General features: G+C 41.9%; 1 protein-coding gene across 1 annotated transcript in view; it reads left to right on the plus strand.

Moving 5' to 3' along the window:
* The first annotated feature begins 217 nt into the window (after nucleotides 1–217).
* The window catches only part of LOC108244220 (alpha-1,3-mannosyl-glycoprotein 4-beta-N-acetylglucosaminyltransferase C), a 44,774-nt gene continuing 27,534 nt past the window's right edge, over nucleotides 218–17,457 (plus strand). The window contains exons 1-2 of the mRNA XM_025009088.2: nucleotides 218–451; nucleotides 6,620–6,716. The gene's annotated coding sequence lies outside the window, so the exon portion shown is untranslated. The remainder of the gene's footprint in view (nucleotides 452–6,619; nucleotides 6,717–17,457) is intronic.

Raw genomic sequence — 17,457 nt, forward strand, 5'->3', positions numbered from 1 at the left:
GCATTTCCTCTTTAAGGCTGACAGTCCAGAGAGAGACAGCCAGAGAGGGTGGGGGGGGAGGTTGGGGGGGGGGTGGGGGAGCCAATAAGAGGCAGTGGATGCAGAAACACTCTGTTTGTAACACCTTGTGGAGGAGAGCGAGGGGGTGGGATGGTGGTGGTGGGGAGGGCGGCGCTGGATGAGAGCTGGTGGTGGTGGTGGTGGGGGGGGAATCAAAGCAGAGGAGGAGGCAGAGGAGGAGAGGCGAGGATGAGAGATAGCAGCACTGCAGCGAGAGCAAGCACCCTGCCTGCTGCTGCGGCGGCGAGTGTTTACTCCACTTTTCCTGAGAGCCGGTAATCTTCCTCGCCCTCCACCCCCCCCCTGCCTCCTGCGTGAATGATGGAAGTGATTTACAGCAGGTGAGGGGAGCCACACGGTCCTCGTGCTCGTGTGTCTGCGTCGAGGGCAGGTAAGCACCACATCCGCATCCCTCTCATTCCGGTCGCTCCTCAGCCTCCCAACTTCTGCAGGAGTTTACGATCTCCCTTTGGTCCCCCCCTTTGTGAGTCTCCAAATTCCTCCTCTGAGTCCAAGAGTAGTTTGTGCTCAGCCGGGCTGTGTGGTACAGTGCGAAGTGAGAGAGACGCGCTGCAGATTCTCTCTGACAGTCTGAGGAGCGTTTAGTGCCTCTCTATTGACAGGCGGACTCAGTGGGGCTGAGGGCTGGAAGGAGATGAGAGGGAGATGAGTCAAATCTCTGCTTGGAGGGACATGGAGGATAAAAGCATCAGGGATGGTGATGTAAATCTCTGCTAGAGAAGATAATCCTGCTCAAATAAGCCCTGGATGTTCACCCTGGTTTGCACTGCACTGTTCTTGTCTGTTTTATTGGTTTACCTGAGGTGCAGCTTTCTGTTCATGATGACGATGGCACACTTTGCCGGAGAGCTGGATTTGTTCTCCGGCTGTTGCTTTGCATCCACTCAGACTGAGTTGGTAGTGTTTCTCGGCTCGGTATGAACTCTTTCGTTTTTTTAGTAGGGTCGGAGAATGGGGCGTCAGGAGCGCATCCCTTAGAGGGGGGGCTACTATCATGATCCTGGCCAGGCGATCGGAGATTTGTGACTCAGCCCTCCTGAGTGACAGCTGAGCTCTATCACGGCTTCTCATCAGGACTCGAGCTGGTAAACCGCAGCTCGGCGTGTAACACAAATCACCCCATTCCCCTCGGCGGCATGAGAATAACCTGCGCTCTCATTTTACGGCTGGATTAGGGTGATTTACTGCTGCTTCTCGTCAACCCGCCCGTGTTTGTGTGGGGTTTGACCTATAATGGCACCTAATGGCATCATATGTTATTTCCAAGAGGACACTGGACGCCAGCCACGTCCAGCTGTAATATGGCAGCTGTTATGAATGTTGGCTCTCCTCGTGACCCTCATCAAACCCACTGCTGGCAGAGGTGCTGGGCAAGAATTAATGGAGCCCTTAAATTTAGAAATTACATTTATTGCAGGCGGAATTTACCATCACTCTATCTGTCTGTAAAGGACAAATCCGGAGGATATCTTTGTCTTTTCTGGCTGGCTCACTAAGTAGTTCTCAACACAGGCCTTAACTAAAAATATTAGGGTCATCACCCTCACATTGATCTTCAAGCCCTTTCTCCAGCCCTGCTTCTATAAAATCATTGATTTGTCTCCTTCTGTGTACCTGCATCCTTTCTGTTGTGATTGGTCCGGATTTAATGGGGGGGAAATCAATAAAGGAAAATGGCTTTTACCTGGATTGACCTCATCGACATGCTCAGCGGAGAAAGAAAGCCTCTCCTTCTCGGATTTAGTTTAGTGGTCCGTTTGCTGCTCTACGTGAGACTTAAAAACCTCGGCCGCCTCATTTTAAATTCCAGACCTCATGGAAAAAGTTTAGTTTAGCAGCCGGTGAAACGGCTCACGATGAGGAATCAATGAGCAGGCAGGAGCAACGTCAGCCAGTGAGCAACATTAAAAACAAGCTGAGGTTTGTACAACTTAAGGGAGCAGGAAGGAAAAAAAAACTGACTCGGCCAATTAAAGTTTTCAGAACATGCCGTGACAGTTTCTCAAGAGCAGTTCCGGTTTGGAGTCGGAGGTTTTGAAAGCTCCTGGAGTTGTTTTCTCCAGAGAGAATACGAGTTTGCAGATTGCACTCCGAGGAAACAGTGTTAACAAGCTGAAACGTGATGGTGCCAAATGCCTTGTGTTTGCAAAATCAGTTACAGGGGGAAAAGGTTCCAGTTTTATATTTGCTCTAATGATTTGTTTTGCATGTTGGGATCTGTCTCAGCCACTGTGAGTTTTCGAAATGTTCTAATGATTGTTAGGATCTGAGTTTTTGAATTATGTTTTGTCTTCATGTTTCAGTTAGAGTTTATTGTTTGTTATTTGTCTCTTCCCTGTGCCTCAGCCAACATTCACTTCTCCTCAGTCACTCTCTCTCTCTTCCCTTTTCTCACCCATCTACNCCTGCCTCTAGCTCCTTAATCATCTCACCTGTGCCCACTTCCACTAATCACCCTCTGCCTTTAATACCCGGTCACATTCTCTACCTCTCTGCTGGTTCATTGTCATTCTCTTGTCTCCCTGATGTGCTGTTCTGTTTGCTCGTGCCTTCTCGTCTCCCAGTGGTTCATCTTTAGTCTCAGGTCTGTTCAGGTTTAGTTTAGTTAGTTAATGTTTTTTGTATTTGGTCTAGGTTTTGCTGCCACGTCAGCCTTTGTTTTGGGTTTGCCTTTTATTTCTCAATAAATTAGTTTTCTCAATATGAGTCTGCGCTCAGGGTTCGCCTCCTTCCACCCCGTTCATGACAATGATGATGAGTTTTGAGGAAACTGGTCATGAAATAACCAATCAACACAAAGTTTTTAGTTTTTTGTTTGTCACCTTCATTGTAAGTTTAACAACAGACATCCCTTGCAGAAAAAAACAATAATTTTTAAGATGTTTTTCATGTAGTTACATGTTTCACTTGTATTTCATATGTTAGGATTTGAAAATGTGATTTTCCACATGTGAAGTGTGTGTGGAACTGTTTTTGCAGAAACCACGTTTTCCATGTACAGACTATGTGTTTTGTTCTCATTTGTCACTTTAATTAAATATGCTTTCACATGTGGGCACATTAAATTTTCTACATGTGCCCCTGTGATCTTTCTGTACGGGACAACAGACGCTTGAAATGAGCAATAAATTCAATATCCTACCTGTTATAGATAGCTCTTTGAATGACCTCACGAAAAAAACTCAGGTCCTGGACTGATGAGCTAACAGCTCATCTGTGTAGGCCAAGAATAAAGTGTTGCATTATAAGATTTTTTACCTGAAATTATATGGTTGTTTACAAGAGGAAATGGTGGCAGAAGCTCAGACCAACTGTCAAATACATTTTGCCGTCTTGAAAGAATAACAGTCTTCAAAACTTCTCTGTGGTTTGTGCAAAAGCTACTATTCAAACCTTTACACCTTAGTCAGTTTTACAAAACACAATTATTCTTGAGGAACATTTTACTATTCCTGCTGGAACTGACCCAGGCTGTACAGGAAGTAATACAGCTAGCTGCTGCTATTTGCGCTTGCAAATAACCACAAAATTCCAGATAAATAACAGTGTAATGCAAAATTGATGACAGTGTAAAAAGTCTATGAAATAGCAATCCACTTTGGTTGTGGACCCCCTTAGACTAACCGTTAGATTATTAATCCAATCAGAATTGAAGGGGAAATGAAAAGTGTTTTGAAGCTAACACAAATCAAAAGAAAGCCATAAAAGGTGCTTGTTTTCAGAGTCTCTTGTTTAAAAAAAAAGTATTCTAATTTAAAATGAACAATCAAAGATCAAAAAAGTTACTTGTCTCTTCTGCATTTTCCAGGTGACATATTGAGAACCAAACACATGAACGCCAACAAGGCAGTAAATAGCAACTACAGATAGTGTGGGGGTGAAATGATTGAAATTATTTGTGTAAACTGACCCAAAACTCCAACAGCTGAGTCCTTCTTCAGCTTCCCAAAGGACAAGAAGGTTTGATGGATGTGGTTAGTTTAGCTCCTGGTGAAAATTACAACCCAAAGTCTGGTGATTGACTGTGGAGTTAATGTTTTGAAGAGGACCACCTGAAATACAAACCTTCAATAGAAGAACCACCACCTGTTGGACCGACACCGGCAGCCTCTCTCTGTCCTGATGGGAAACTCCTTGAAGACGGTGTGACATCACTGTAAAGCTCTGGGTTTTTTGTGAAATGTGGGGCTGAAGTTCCCGACAGCATCACTCAAGACCAAAAAGAAACGTGTTTTCAAAGCAGTACTCTTGTTAACAAAACTTGCTTCTTCTTCTGCTTCCATTTTCTCTGATAAACACTGACAGTAACCTCCTCAGTGTCCTACAGCGGTCTACCACAGTTTCTACGTCACCAACCAAGGAGGTAACTCCGCCCACACAATCAGCCCACTTCAGGATTTTGACACAAAACTCTAAAAACAAGTCATTAATGTTTAAATCAGAGAAATAAACCACTGGAGTGTTTTATGATAGTGTTTAACTAAAAGAAAAACATGAAAACTCATTATGTTGATATTTTATTTCATTTCCCCTTTAAACTATACTTCTTCAAAAGAGATTAGTTCAGAGCTATTAACAATATATTAATGGTTCTTAACCTTTCCAATGAACCCCACTTCTTGTCTAAAACATCCCTGTAATTTTTTCTTCTTGTTCCTTACTTTTACAGCGTTTCACAAGTCAAATATTATAATCTGGATATTTTAGAATAAAAAGTATCTAAGACCACTAACTCAATCTATATTGGAAGAACAAAAACATGTTTTGTTAGGTTTTGTTATACCAACTGATCGTTCTCCTTTTAGGTTTTCCTTTTGAGGACACAAAATAGAGAAAAAAATATGGAAAGTGGGTGGACTGTGCTTACTTTTAAGCAAGGCAGAAAAGTCTGCAGGACCATCTGCTCGCAGCAGAACTTTCCTTTAATCACGTACGGAGCCTCTCAGGAAACCTGCCTCTGTCGCTCCTGCAGTTTAGCATCTTGTTCTGAGCAGGAACAGAACATGTTAGTCACATCAAATCCGCGCTGAAATCCCAGCACGAGCTGCACACAGATGCTGCTCGGGACAAATTAAACAGACTTCCTGTTAGTCAACATCAACACCTGAAATTACCGCATCCTGTGCTTTTTTTAAATTCATCAAACTAACACGTTGAAACACGTGGAAATCTAAACTTTACCCCCCCCCCCCAAAAAAAAAAAAAACTGTTGTAAATGTGCAGCTTTTTTACCTGGTAATGAAGTTCTTTAACTGTAATTTTTCTAACAATTTTGACTTTAAATGTAATTTTTTTTCCCCAGACTTGATTAATTCCAGCTCGAAACAAACGCCAAAACATAAATAAATAAAATCACATTATATTTTGAAATGGGCTTTGTGGGAAAGTTATGAACAATCAGTATCGAACAGGCTGTAAATAGCTTTTTGAACAATCTGAGTTTGAAGAATGATGAGCTAACAGCTAGTCCCAACGTAGCCAAGACTAAAGTGTACAACAGCTCCAAGTTTCATAACAGTGCTTCATAAACATTAGCATTTCTGTCTAATTCCCAACGCACAGCTGTTCACATATACTTGTAAGGTTATTTGCAAGTTTGAATGGCAGCAGCAGCAAGCTGTAGCACTGCCAGTGTAACCAGGGGCATTTAGGGCAGGAGTTTTGTAATATAGCTGATAAAATACCTGTATAACGTGAAACTGACAGTAGTGTAAAGGTTTTTAAAATAGCGTTCTACGAAAAAATATGTAAGACAAACAAGCTAAAGTTGGCTAGTCTGAGCAGATTCACTTTTAAAACAAATTTTTGCTGAATTCAGACAAGCAATCTTCAAAGTTTCAGCGCAGTTCGTGCAAATAGTATTTCATAAACCCTCCCGTCGCAGCCTGCGTTGTGGCACACAGTTGTTCTTACAGAAATATTACGCACAGGAAGTGTTAGGCTACAGCTAGCTGCTGGTGGGTTGTTTTAATACAGCAACAATTCACTTTGGGTTTAGCTGTGTGCGAACTAGCCGCTAGCTTCCCAATCTTGGACTTAAACTCCATATCTCCAAGCTGGGGTCTTTCAACGAACAATCTACAACTTGTAAGATACTTTCCTACTGAACAGCACTTCAAAATGACTCAACAATCCTTTCAAACGTTCACAGTTTCAGTTTGTCAGATGCTCATGTGATAAAATGTCCGTCGCGAGACCCAAAGGGACTGCCTTCGAGCCGTGTGCTGAATGTGCGTAGCTGTAATAGACGCTCTAACATGTACGACTCACTTCAGCACAAACCTGCACGTTCCTACTGATAGAAAGGAGCTTAAATTTAGAAATGATGAGATGGTGGGTGTGGAGACAGTCGATAATGAGCTTGTTCTGCCTGAATACAGGTGCACTGTTGTGGAAAAAAAGAGCGTTTTCACTGGAGAACACTGAGTTTCGGAGTGTGATGTTCCAAGTTTGTGTTTCAGTTTAATACAAGATGTGTAGTTGAAAAAACACAGCTGGCTTTGGAGTAATGTTCTTCCTCTTCGACTTCGTTTTCCAGACGATCCCATGTTTTGACTAAACGATCCACGTCGGCCCGGAGAGGGGAAATAAAACTCCTAAAACCCAACGCCTGACCTGATCCCATCAGCAGGAAGGTAAGGCTGTTCACCAAAGTGCTTTCAGCACACGGAGCACGTTATTTGCGCCAACGTCACGTTTTTTTTTTGCACATTTTATCGGTTGTCACCAAAACAACAGCCACGCCACTTATCAGTGTCATCGTTTTCATCCGAATGTGACAATTCACAGCTTTAACTGAAGGCACAATCTGGAAGCACGGTTTGTGCTGAAATGGTGTTGGCTCCTACTGAAAACCAGGGGAAGAAAAGCAGCAGAACTTCTTTTTCTTTTTTCTAGCGTTTCTTAAAATCCCTGCATGGACGTGTGCATTTTGTTTCTTTTAATTTCATTCACCAAAGGTTAATCCCATTACATTTTACGCTGATTAAAAAAAAAGAAAGAAAAGAAACAATTCTTGAGAGAACAAGAATGTTTGAGTCCAGAGAACAATTCCAAGTGCCTAAAGCAACTTTTATCTGTGAACAGGTTTTCTAAAACAAACCTTAACAGAAATCAAGATATTTTTCAAATTAGTATTCCACCTATACTATTCTTTTGACAAAATGCAGTTCATAGTGACATTTATTTTCTTGCTTGCCGGTTCCTTGCTGATATTTGCAGGTAGATTTAGTCGTTATTCCCTCAAGTGGTTTGCTGAAACATGTTGCTGCAACTGGAGCAGACAAGGGTCAGGCCCAAAGAAACACACACAAAATGAGGCGGCCAAAGGCTAAAAAAAGAGAGGAGTATGTTTACATATTAGGGAAGGAAGAGTACATGTACTTTTCACAGAACCGACGTTTGACATGAGTACAATGACCAAGACGACGAATACTGTACTGTACGTCAGTCACAGGCAGGGGGTTCAAAAGGAGCCAACAGCCAGTGAAAACCACCGTATAAAACTTTCATTCAGCTGCATTTTCGCTGTTTGACCGAAAACATTTTGCAAACATTTGCCTAGAAGAGTCCCCGTGTTCTCCCCGATCTGCGTCACGATGCAAAATGTAATTTCTTTCACAATAAAAGGTGATTCTTCCATCCTATTTCATTTTGCCCAAGGATGTCTGGCCAAGGAGGAGGAATAGCGACTGCTTGTAAAAGTCGCCATGAATGTAAACAGGTGTCTCCATCCTCAATCAGTAGCTTTAAATTGAGCCTGTCTGAGTTGTGCAGCTCTCACACAGTTTATCGACCCCCTAAATACATGAAAGACTTTATAAATGACTTTGCTGACTTTTTGGCTGAAATGACGCTTAAATACGACCATGTTCTTATTGTTGGGGGTTTTAATACTCATGTTCGATGTCCTGATTCATCTACTGACTCTTAATTGTGTGCAGTCTGTGGCTGGTCCCCATCAGGAACACTTGAGCTGGTTTTCTCTAATGCAGGGTTGTTCAATCCTGGTCCTTGAGGGCCACCATCCTGCATGTTTTCCTTGTTTCTCTGCTCCAACACACCTGATTTGAATCAATGGGTGATTAACAGACTTCTGAAGAACATGAAGAGGTAATTTAACCACTGAATCAGGTGTGTTGGAGCAGGGAAACAAGAAAAACATGCAGCATAGTGGCCCTCGAGGACCAGCATTGGACACCCATGCTCTAATGGTTTATCTGTTTTTAACGTAGAGATTCATGACACAGTGTTTTCAGACCATACGTCTGTTTCATTTGATGTCGCCCTCACTTGTACCACGGTTAAACCTAGCGCCGCTGCTCTGCCGTGTTTTTAACTCTTCCACTGCTGGTCAGCTTTCAGATCATCCCAGAGTCTATGTGAAACGACACATAGGAGCTGAACTCTTGGTTTGAACTCCACCTTCCTTTAAAACAGGCAGCCTAAAACCAGATGTGAGCCCTGGTTAAATGTAGAGACTTGTGCTGTCAGATGTGAGTGCCATAGAGCTGAACTCAGGTGGAAAAAGGACAAACTGCAGGTGGCATTTCACATATTAAAGGACTGCTGATATCACTATCAAAGAACTGTGAAAGATGCCAAAAGAAAACACCCTGCTGATATAATTCTGTCAAACTGTCCCAATCCTCGTGTTTTATTTAAAGCTATCAATGCTGTTTGTAATGCCCCACAGAGTGACTGTGCTGAGCCCTCTCCTGCAGCCTGTGAGGATTTTCAAAACTTTTTTATTGAGAGTATCACTTCCACTAGGGCTCAGATATTCCCTTCTATATATGAGCCCTCAGTCCCTGTCCCTTGCTTTGCTGGCTTCGACAGGTTTCAGCCTGTCTCTCTGTCCTCTTTGCAGGAGACTGTTGAACATTTGGAACCTGCAGGTTCTCCAAATGATGCTGTCCCCCCTCGATTATTTAAAGAAGATTTCCCCAACTGTCGGGCCTTTTGCTCTTGTCTGTCTTCTGGTGTGCTGCCTGTAAATGTTAAACATGCAGTCTTCCAGCCTTTGATTAAGAAACCTGCTCCAATTCCTGCTCTTGTTGCCAATTTCAAAACTAGCTCTTCTTTCAAGGATCATTAGGAACTAATTCATGGCTCTCCTGGGTCCATTTTAACTGCTGGACCATTACACTGTGGACCATCAGATTTTTACTCTCATACTTGGAGCAGTGGGTGGGCACCAGGGGCACTGCACATCTTATCCGACCGAGTGAACCTTCTGTGTGATCATGTGTCCACCGCTACTCCCTCATGTGGGGTCCCACAGGGCTCATTCTTAGGGTCCCTCCTCTTCTCCCACTTAGGTCCATTTTTAGAAAAGACTTTTTTTTTTTTTCATTTTTATGCTGATGAAAAAGGACTCATTTTCCTTAAAACCACTGCTTGAATGTCTCTAACACCTGGATGGCTATGAATTTCTTACTCTTGATTGAGAAGAAGACCAAAGTTATGGTTGTGGGCAGCTCCACTGAGACCCCCAGTGGGGATCTAGATTCCTTGGCCCAATATGGCAAGCCAATCATCACAAACTTAAGCGTCAAAGTGGAGTCTGACCCTAAACTTAATAATCAAATCAGAGTAGTGGTTAAATCAAGCTTCTTTCAGTTGAGGCCTTCATCACCACTCGTCTGGATTACTGCAATGCAATTTATACAGGGGTCAGTGTTTCTTCTATTGCTCACCTACAGAGGGTCCAAAATGCTGCTGCATGTCTTTTAACTGGCACAAAAAAAAACATGAGTATGTTTCCCTTATTTTAGCCTTACCTTACATCCCTATATTTTAGACTCCTCAAACACCCTCCCAGGCTTTTTCCAAATGCCAGGAAAAGGCATTTCTGATGTTCTGATTTTCCCCTTCGGTCAAACGCCTAGCGTATGGTCGGCCTCCTACATTTTCTAAATAGCCTCCTACTCCTGAAACTCCTCTTTGTTTCAAATCTGCAGCAATCATGATCTTCTGCAGTAAAGAAGGTAGACAAGAGGTGCCAGTAAGCAGTTAAGTCATGTAATACGTGCTTTGAGACTTTTAATGGCAGGTCATTTGTGCATTTCTAACCCTGATATCACCTAATGAGATATTTTCAAACCTACACTCAGCCCACTTCCCCGCTCAAAAAGTGACGAGATTCTTTCTTCTTTTTGTTTTTTTCATATGTTACATACAAAAAATATCCTATTCAGCACAAAAGAGGTAACATGTTTTTATGGCATGACTCTTTGACTTGATAAATTGTTCAGCTAAAAGTGTGCAGCTGTAATTTATACATACATGTTGTGTGTTTAAAGCTGAATTTTAGAAAATGTGATAGAACTATGGGATACATGTTGTTTTAGACAGATGCTCGGATGAACTGATTCCAGGTTTTTGTACATTTTGTCAGATACAAAAAACTCTAAATTGACTTATCAAATCAAATATGCTTTAGTGGCATATGGTTGAATCCGTGAAATGTCTGTAAATAGTCAAGAAATTCCTTGCGGTGTCTCAACTGATAAAATACTTAAATTTGCAGCAACATGATGCAGCGGAAAGTAGAGCATCCTCGTACTTGAGAGGCTCATTAACCTAAAGATATCTCTCTGTTTAATCAGCTAATTGCATCGGCAAAAAAAGTTCATGTGTTTGTTTCTGGAGCAGAGTTGCTTTCCTTAAAGATGCATGATCTCACCCTCCTCTCAAAGTACGCGTTTTATCTTTAAGTACAGAATGAGGGTCACGGGAAAGCAAGGCATCATCAGCGACATGTCTGCTGTCTGGCAGATTAGCTTTCTCATTTAGCTTGTGTTTCAGATGCGTTTGATCTGCCTCCCACTAACTTTTGACAAGTGAGAAGAGAGGGGCCCACAGCAGTCCCACAAGGCTTAATTATGCCTCTGACTGATAACAACTTGGAAAAAACAGGGAGGTCGGCCAGAATGAGAACAGGACATAAGGGGGGGGGGGGAAATTAATGAGGGCTGTCTGATATTACCTGGCTTCGTGAAAGCGTAAAAGCTTGATAAATAATTAACGAATAATGGGCTATGACTTTTAGTAGTGATACAGCATACTTAAAAAACAAATTTGCAGAAAAAATACAAAAAAAGATACAAAAAATAAAATAAAACAAATATTTCACATACACAACAATGGGATTTTGGTCTGTAGCTCACATATACGTCCCAATAGAAACACCTTTTTTTGAAGTTTGAACAAGTCACAAAAAGTTGGACTTTACAGCACTGAAGTGGTGTTTTGATAGCTGTAATGGTTTTTACACAATTTGCAGTTTAGGTTTTATGATTTGACATACTTTGACTCTTACTCCCTCAAACTTTCACACTTCTTATACAGTTTATACATCAAAATGTAGGTACTTTTGTTCTTTCACCTGGTGTGTCTTATGGTTTTCTGTCAAATACTCCCAGAGTGTGCACATAAAAAAACTCTCACTGACGTCCGTCGCATCCGAGCTGAGCTTTCTCATCAAAAGTGGAAGTAAAAAGGTCTTTTTAACTTGTCATGTCGCCTACATAAAACTGGGTAAAACTGACCGGGTGCTTCTGCCACTTATTGGTCACGAGTTTTTAACATAAAGCTCATAGTTTTTTCACAGTCATTGTTTTTTTTGAGGCTCACTTATTAATCTGCACTTTTGTCTGTCTGTCTTTTGACAGAGGTTTGTGGTTACCATGGTGAACCCTTTAGACAGATTTCTTATCGCTCCAGCATTTTGTTCTCTGATAAAGTGCCCCTCAGATGATTTAAAGTTGTCCAACATGCCACTAGGATTTTCAACATTTACACAATCTGCTCTTTTCTTCTTCTTTTATTTACACAGGTTAGTCTCATTGATAGGACAATCGTCTCAACTACAGGATAGACCTAGTGACTACCTTGATTTGTATAGAGCAAATCAAGATGGTCTCAAGAAAAAAAGGGCTGTTGAGACAAAAAAAAACCAAAACACATTGTCTTCTATTTTCAGAAGGATTAAGATTTGTCAGACAATTGAAAACCTCTCTCTTTTCATTCAGAAAATACCACAGACTTCTCAAATATACAGTTAAAAAAAGACATCCACACAAGCTTTTATCTGCTACAAACAGAAGAGTTGAGCCAGCCTTGGCTTTAAAACCAGACGGTACGCAATCAGCTGTCTGTTTTTATGCCCTTTGGTCAAGAACTGTTACGTGGAAAATTGTCTGCTGAGGGTGCAGATGCAGCCAAGAATGATTAAATTAACTGAATTTGTACAAAAGAGTGGCTTTCAAATACCATTTAAAGAGTATAAAACACATTGTGGACAGTTTCCTTTCACTGGTGATGGATACACAGAATCAGTCTTCTCTGAAAAGCAGAAAAATATCCTTTAACACCTGTCAAAAACCTAAGCTGCTCAACAGACAGGAAAAAGAACAACTTTATATTCAGACATGGCTGAACTAATTTAGTGCCTCCACAAAAAAAAAACCCACTCCTGATTCGTGACATCATCAAACACTGATTGTATTCTGTATTTTCTCCATTGTGTGGTGTCCGCCCCGGTGCCTGATTAAAACGTCACCACGGATTCTTCCTTCGGGGAGTCTGAGGCTCAGTGAAGGTTAACTTTCAGAGACCGTATCAAATAATGATTTATGATGATATCTGTTGGTAGAAGAGGTGAGCTGAGTTTGTCTAATGATTAAAATATCCTCTTTCACCTCTGTTGGAAACAGCAATCATCACAAATCACATGGGGCTAGAGGAGGCCAAATGAACGAGCGCGACGTCGGAGAAACACACCATCAGTTACGAGGACATCTTTTTGGACGTGGAGCTTCGAGTTACTTTCCAATAAATGAAACTATTTTTTTGTGTGTGTGAAACGAGATATTTGAGGAGGGTAAAACATCAGTTTGTGCAGAGTGGCTACATTCACCGTTAATGAATGTTAGATGTTGTTGCAGTGTTGCCTGACGGACAGGAGTTCACAGTGTACAATTTAAATCATCCAAATTAGAAGCACTCAGAGAGCGTGAACCTCTGCCAAGGCCACAGCGTGATTAACAAAATGTAGTGGTTATCCGGATCAAAATCTGGATCACCACCAAAACTGAATTCATCGTTTTTTGTGACAACCCAAACATTTCCTGAAATTTTCCTCCAAATCTGTTCATTAGTTTGTACCTGATCTTTGCTAACAGTCAGACAAACAACCAAAAACAGAACCTCCTTGGTGGATGAAAAAAAAGGGTCACATGTAGGAGCAGAGACAAGTTTTTAACAAAGGGGTTACCTTGACCTTTGACCCTGTGAACCTTCAAATCAACAGGCATCATCTTTGACCCATGAGGTGTCCAGCTGTGGAGTCTGACATTCCTACATTACAGAGTTAGAGCACTAGGTCAGCTGTGATGTTGACCCCAAGCCCTTGAAATCAATGGTGATCACCGTTGACATAAGGGGTGTTCGAGTGTGCCGTTTATTTTCTTCTGTTACATGGTTGCATAATTAGAGCACAAGGTCATTAGTGACCTTGACCTTTGACCCCATGACCTTAAAAGCAATGGTGATCAACTTTAACCCATGAGGTGTCCAGCTGTGGAGTTTAACATTCTTGTTGTACAGCTGCAGAGTTAGAGCGTGGGCTGATCTGTGACCTTGACCTTTGACCTTGAACTTTGACCTTGAACTTTGACCGGATCACCACCAAAATCTAACCCTTTCTTACTCATGCCATGTTTAATGTTTCCTGAAAATTTCATAGCTTTTTGAGTCATCTAGTCAACAGACAGACAGAGGTGGAAGTGAGTGCTTCCAGTTACCTTTTGACATGTTTCTCAAACGATAAAAAAACAATTCAGTGACATGACTGATGTGATTTTAAAAATTCAGATCAGTGTCTGTTTTTACACCAAGAACTGAGATAAGCTGTGACTTCCTGCTTCCTGAGTCTTTGCACCAAGAAAAATGACTTCCATTTGATCTCTTTTTAGCTGTAAGATGTCGTGGGACATCCACGTTAAGATTATTTGTACATTGTTTAAGGGAGTTCAGAGGGTCTAAATGATGAGAAGATCAGGAAGTATACAACTGTTGATCATCTGCATATTTATGACAGTAAGACCACGTTCACATAAAAACTGAAGATTTTTCTTAATACCACCCATTGTTCTGTACAGATCGGTACAGGTGTGATGTGTTCATACACCGTGAGAAAAGGTGTCTAGAAAATACAACACATTGCAGAGGTGAAACTTTTGTTGTGGGAAAACAAATATCAACAGTAAGGCCCCCCTGATAACAAGCCTGCTCTCTACAACCTGTCAGAGAATGGCTGGCTCACTGCAAATTTGGTGTGAAGATACTCATTACTCATTACACTGCTGCACTCCTAGTACTTGTCAACAATCGCCCTCGCCATGCTCTGAAGACCTGCCCTGCCTTGGACTGTGTCAGGCTGCAGATACAAGTGTCCCGTCTGCTTTGAGTTGTTTCCGTGACCTTATTCGATCACTGTTGTGGTCTAGGCAGGAGGCCAGTGTGGCCAGTCCTTTAAATTGTCAAAGACCGATCCTGGCTCCGTAATTATAAACCAGCAGGACCTCACCATGGAAATCATCAAGATATCTGTGTTCTTAGTACACCCCTGACAACCTCACCAAGACCCCTGCAAAGACCATCTGCATTCTGGCTGATTTCTAGGTCATCAGACAGTGACAGAGATTAAAGGCACTTTCACAAAAATGCTTCAACCCTGGACCTACACATCTTCTGGCTGTCTCAGTGTGTCTTCTGAATGGACTAAAGTGGCATGGGGGATTGAAGCTGACCCACCTCGATGCCCCCTCTTGCCGCCAAGCGAGATAATAACAGAGATAAGCCAGCTTTGCAGTTCATGGATGTGACGTAGTGATGACATACCATCCCTCGCTAAACTGAATTCATTTGTCTTGTTTTGAAATTGACATGAGAGAGACATCCGTCACACATTTAATGTGTAGTGCTTCACTCCTCTTTTGTGTCAGGAGTCCTGTTTCTTCTGCTGTTTTCCTGCTAACACCTTCATTTTTAAGATGAGTATGAGTGGGCAGCTCCCTCCTCTGGGCAGTGCTGCCATTCCTGACAGCACCTGGTAGTGCTGCCACCCATGACTCCTGATGAAGCCAGATGGTACTTAAGGCTGAGCTGGGATTTCATTTTGTTACCTTAATGTGGTCCATGAGATCAAGATGTCTTTTACAAGGAGGACCTTGCCAAGAGGTCAGTAGCAGACAATGATCAAAAACAAGTAGCAACGTTCAAAGGTCTCACTGACTCTTTCAGGAGAACAAAAAGCTCCAAAAGCAAGAGGTCTGGCCATTTCAGATGAGCCTGTAGGGGGTTCCATGCCAAGGAGGCAGCAGAGCTGAACGCTCTTCTCCCAAATTCGGTTCTGACTCGAGGAACTGGTTGATGGACAACACTATTATTAGCATAAGACAGAGTTGCTGTTAGCTCTTTGTAGAAAAGTGGAATTAAGCCCAATAGTGCCTTGTAGTTTAGAGTCATCCAGTGTGTACTCAGAGAAGACCATCCAGGGTTAGTGTACAGCTCACAGTGATGAATCTCAGGGCTCTGTGGTGGACAGTGTCCAAGGACTGGAGACATTTGGATGTGGCACTCATGTACAGCACATCACCATCATCAAGTAGAGGCATAGCATTGGCTGATGCTAAGATCTTTTTAACTCTAAGTGAGAAACAGGATTTATTTCTATAATAAAGACTCAACTTCAGCTTTAGCTTGGCTATTAAATTAGCAATGGGAGCTTTAAATGAGAGCTCACAGTCAGGGAGAATCCCCAAGTATTTATAGTTTGAAGAAAAGCTCTCTGTGTTTTCCTTGTGGAGTTGAAATCGATGGGATATTCCCTGGTAGCTCTTTTTTTATTATTAGAAAATACCACAAGCTCTTCTGCATTGGATTGGTAACCATCACACACTTATTGGTCACGCTTTTCAAGCTCCTGAGAAATTTTGATGTGCTCCTTCAGAAGATTAAACCACTTACCTGTGGTCCCTTGTAGAATCCTTGGTGTGCTCCTCAGACCTCTGGCCTCAGATCTCGCCCCCATTCGCATTCCTCCTGAAATCAAGTTTTATTTTTTTGTATTTAACCAGACTAAATCCCATTGAGATTGCAGATCTCTGTTTCAGTGGAGGCCTGGAGAGGAGTACCCGGAGAAAGCCCAGAGAACATGCAAACTCGACACAAAAAGAGCCCAAGCCCAACCTGGGACTTGAACCCAGGACCGCCTGCTGTGAGGCAACAGTTCTGACCAATACGTCATTGTGCTGCCAAAGAAAGGAGAAATCAGCTCGGCAGTTACAATACATCTGAACATTCATCTAACTTGTCCGCTCTCTCAACTCATGTGTAGATTATACTCATCTCCTCTGGATGCTGGGATCCTCCTCCCCTCCCTTAGGGACCTACAACAGAAAGAAACTATTAAAAACGAATCAGCTCTCTCATCCAAACAATCTAAAATCTAACATATACTCCATTCCCTTCTGCAGATACGGACCATCCTTGTTTTCAGTTTTATTGCAAATGAAAAGGATTCCTTTACTCATGAAATATATTTTTATCGTTCCATGATTGTATCTCATTTACATTTAATACTTTTATGTTTCATGCTTAATTTGTAGTTCTTGCCTTCACATTTTTTAGAACTAAGTTCTATTTCTAGAGCAAAACAAAGCAGGGTTTTTGTTCTGAAAAGTTATGAAAAATGGCCTTTTCAGAGTATTCGATATCTAGTTCTTGTTTCCTTTAGAAAGATATCTTAGGTACATGCCTGTGGTGATTTGGCTTTTTCTGGGTTTTGTTTTAGTTCTCTGGTTTGTGTTTTGGTTTTGTTTTCTATTTTTAGTTATCTGGTTTTTGTTTTCTTCTTGGTTCTGTCCTCCTTGTGTTTGTGTTCTCATTTCCACTCTTCCCCAGTCATTCATTTGTCTGTTAGCCACGCCCATCTTCACCTGTCCCGAAAAAGTAATCATTCCACCTGTTCCCACTCACCTCGTTATCCCCAGTCTTTAAAACCCGGTCATTTCTCTCCATACCTCGCTGGTCCATTGTCTAAGGTTTGTCACAGGTTTGTCTATTGTTTGTAGCTTGTTTCTGGTTGTTGTTTTTTCGTCCCGCTTGTCCCCGTCTCCGTTCATGTTAGTTTTAGTTTGTTCATTATTTTGTTTTTGCTGCCACGTCAGCTTTTGTTTTGTGTTTCTTTATTTAATAAATTATTTTTGTTAAGTATGAGTCTGCGCTCTGGGTTCGCCTTCGTCACTCCACATCATGACAACACCTACCTCAAACAACAGACGTAGCCCCATTGATCCTACATTCCAG

The sequence above is a fragment of the Kryptolebias marmoratus genome, linkage group LG11 (assembly GCF_001649575.2).
Source record: "Kryptolebias marmoratus isolate JLee-2015 linkage group LG11, ASM164957v2, whole genome shotgun sequence".
NCBI lineage: Eukaryota > Metazoa > Chordata > Actinopteri > Cyprinodontiformes > Rivulidae > Kryptolebias > Kryptolebias marmoratus.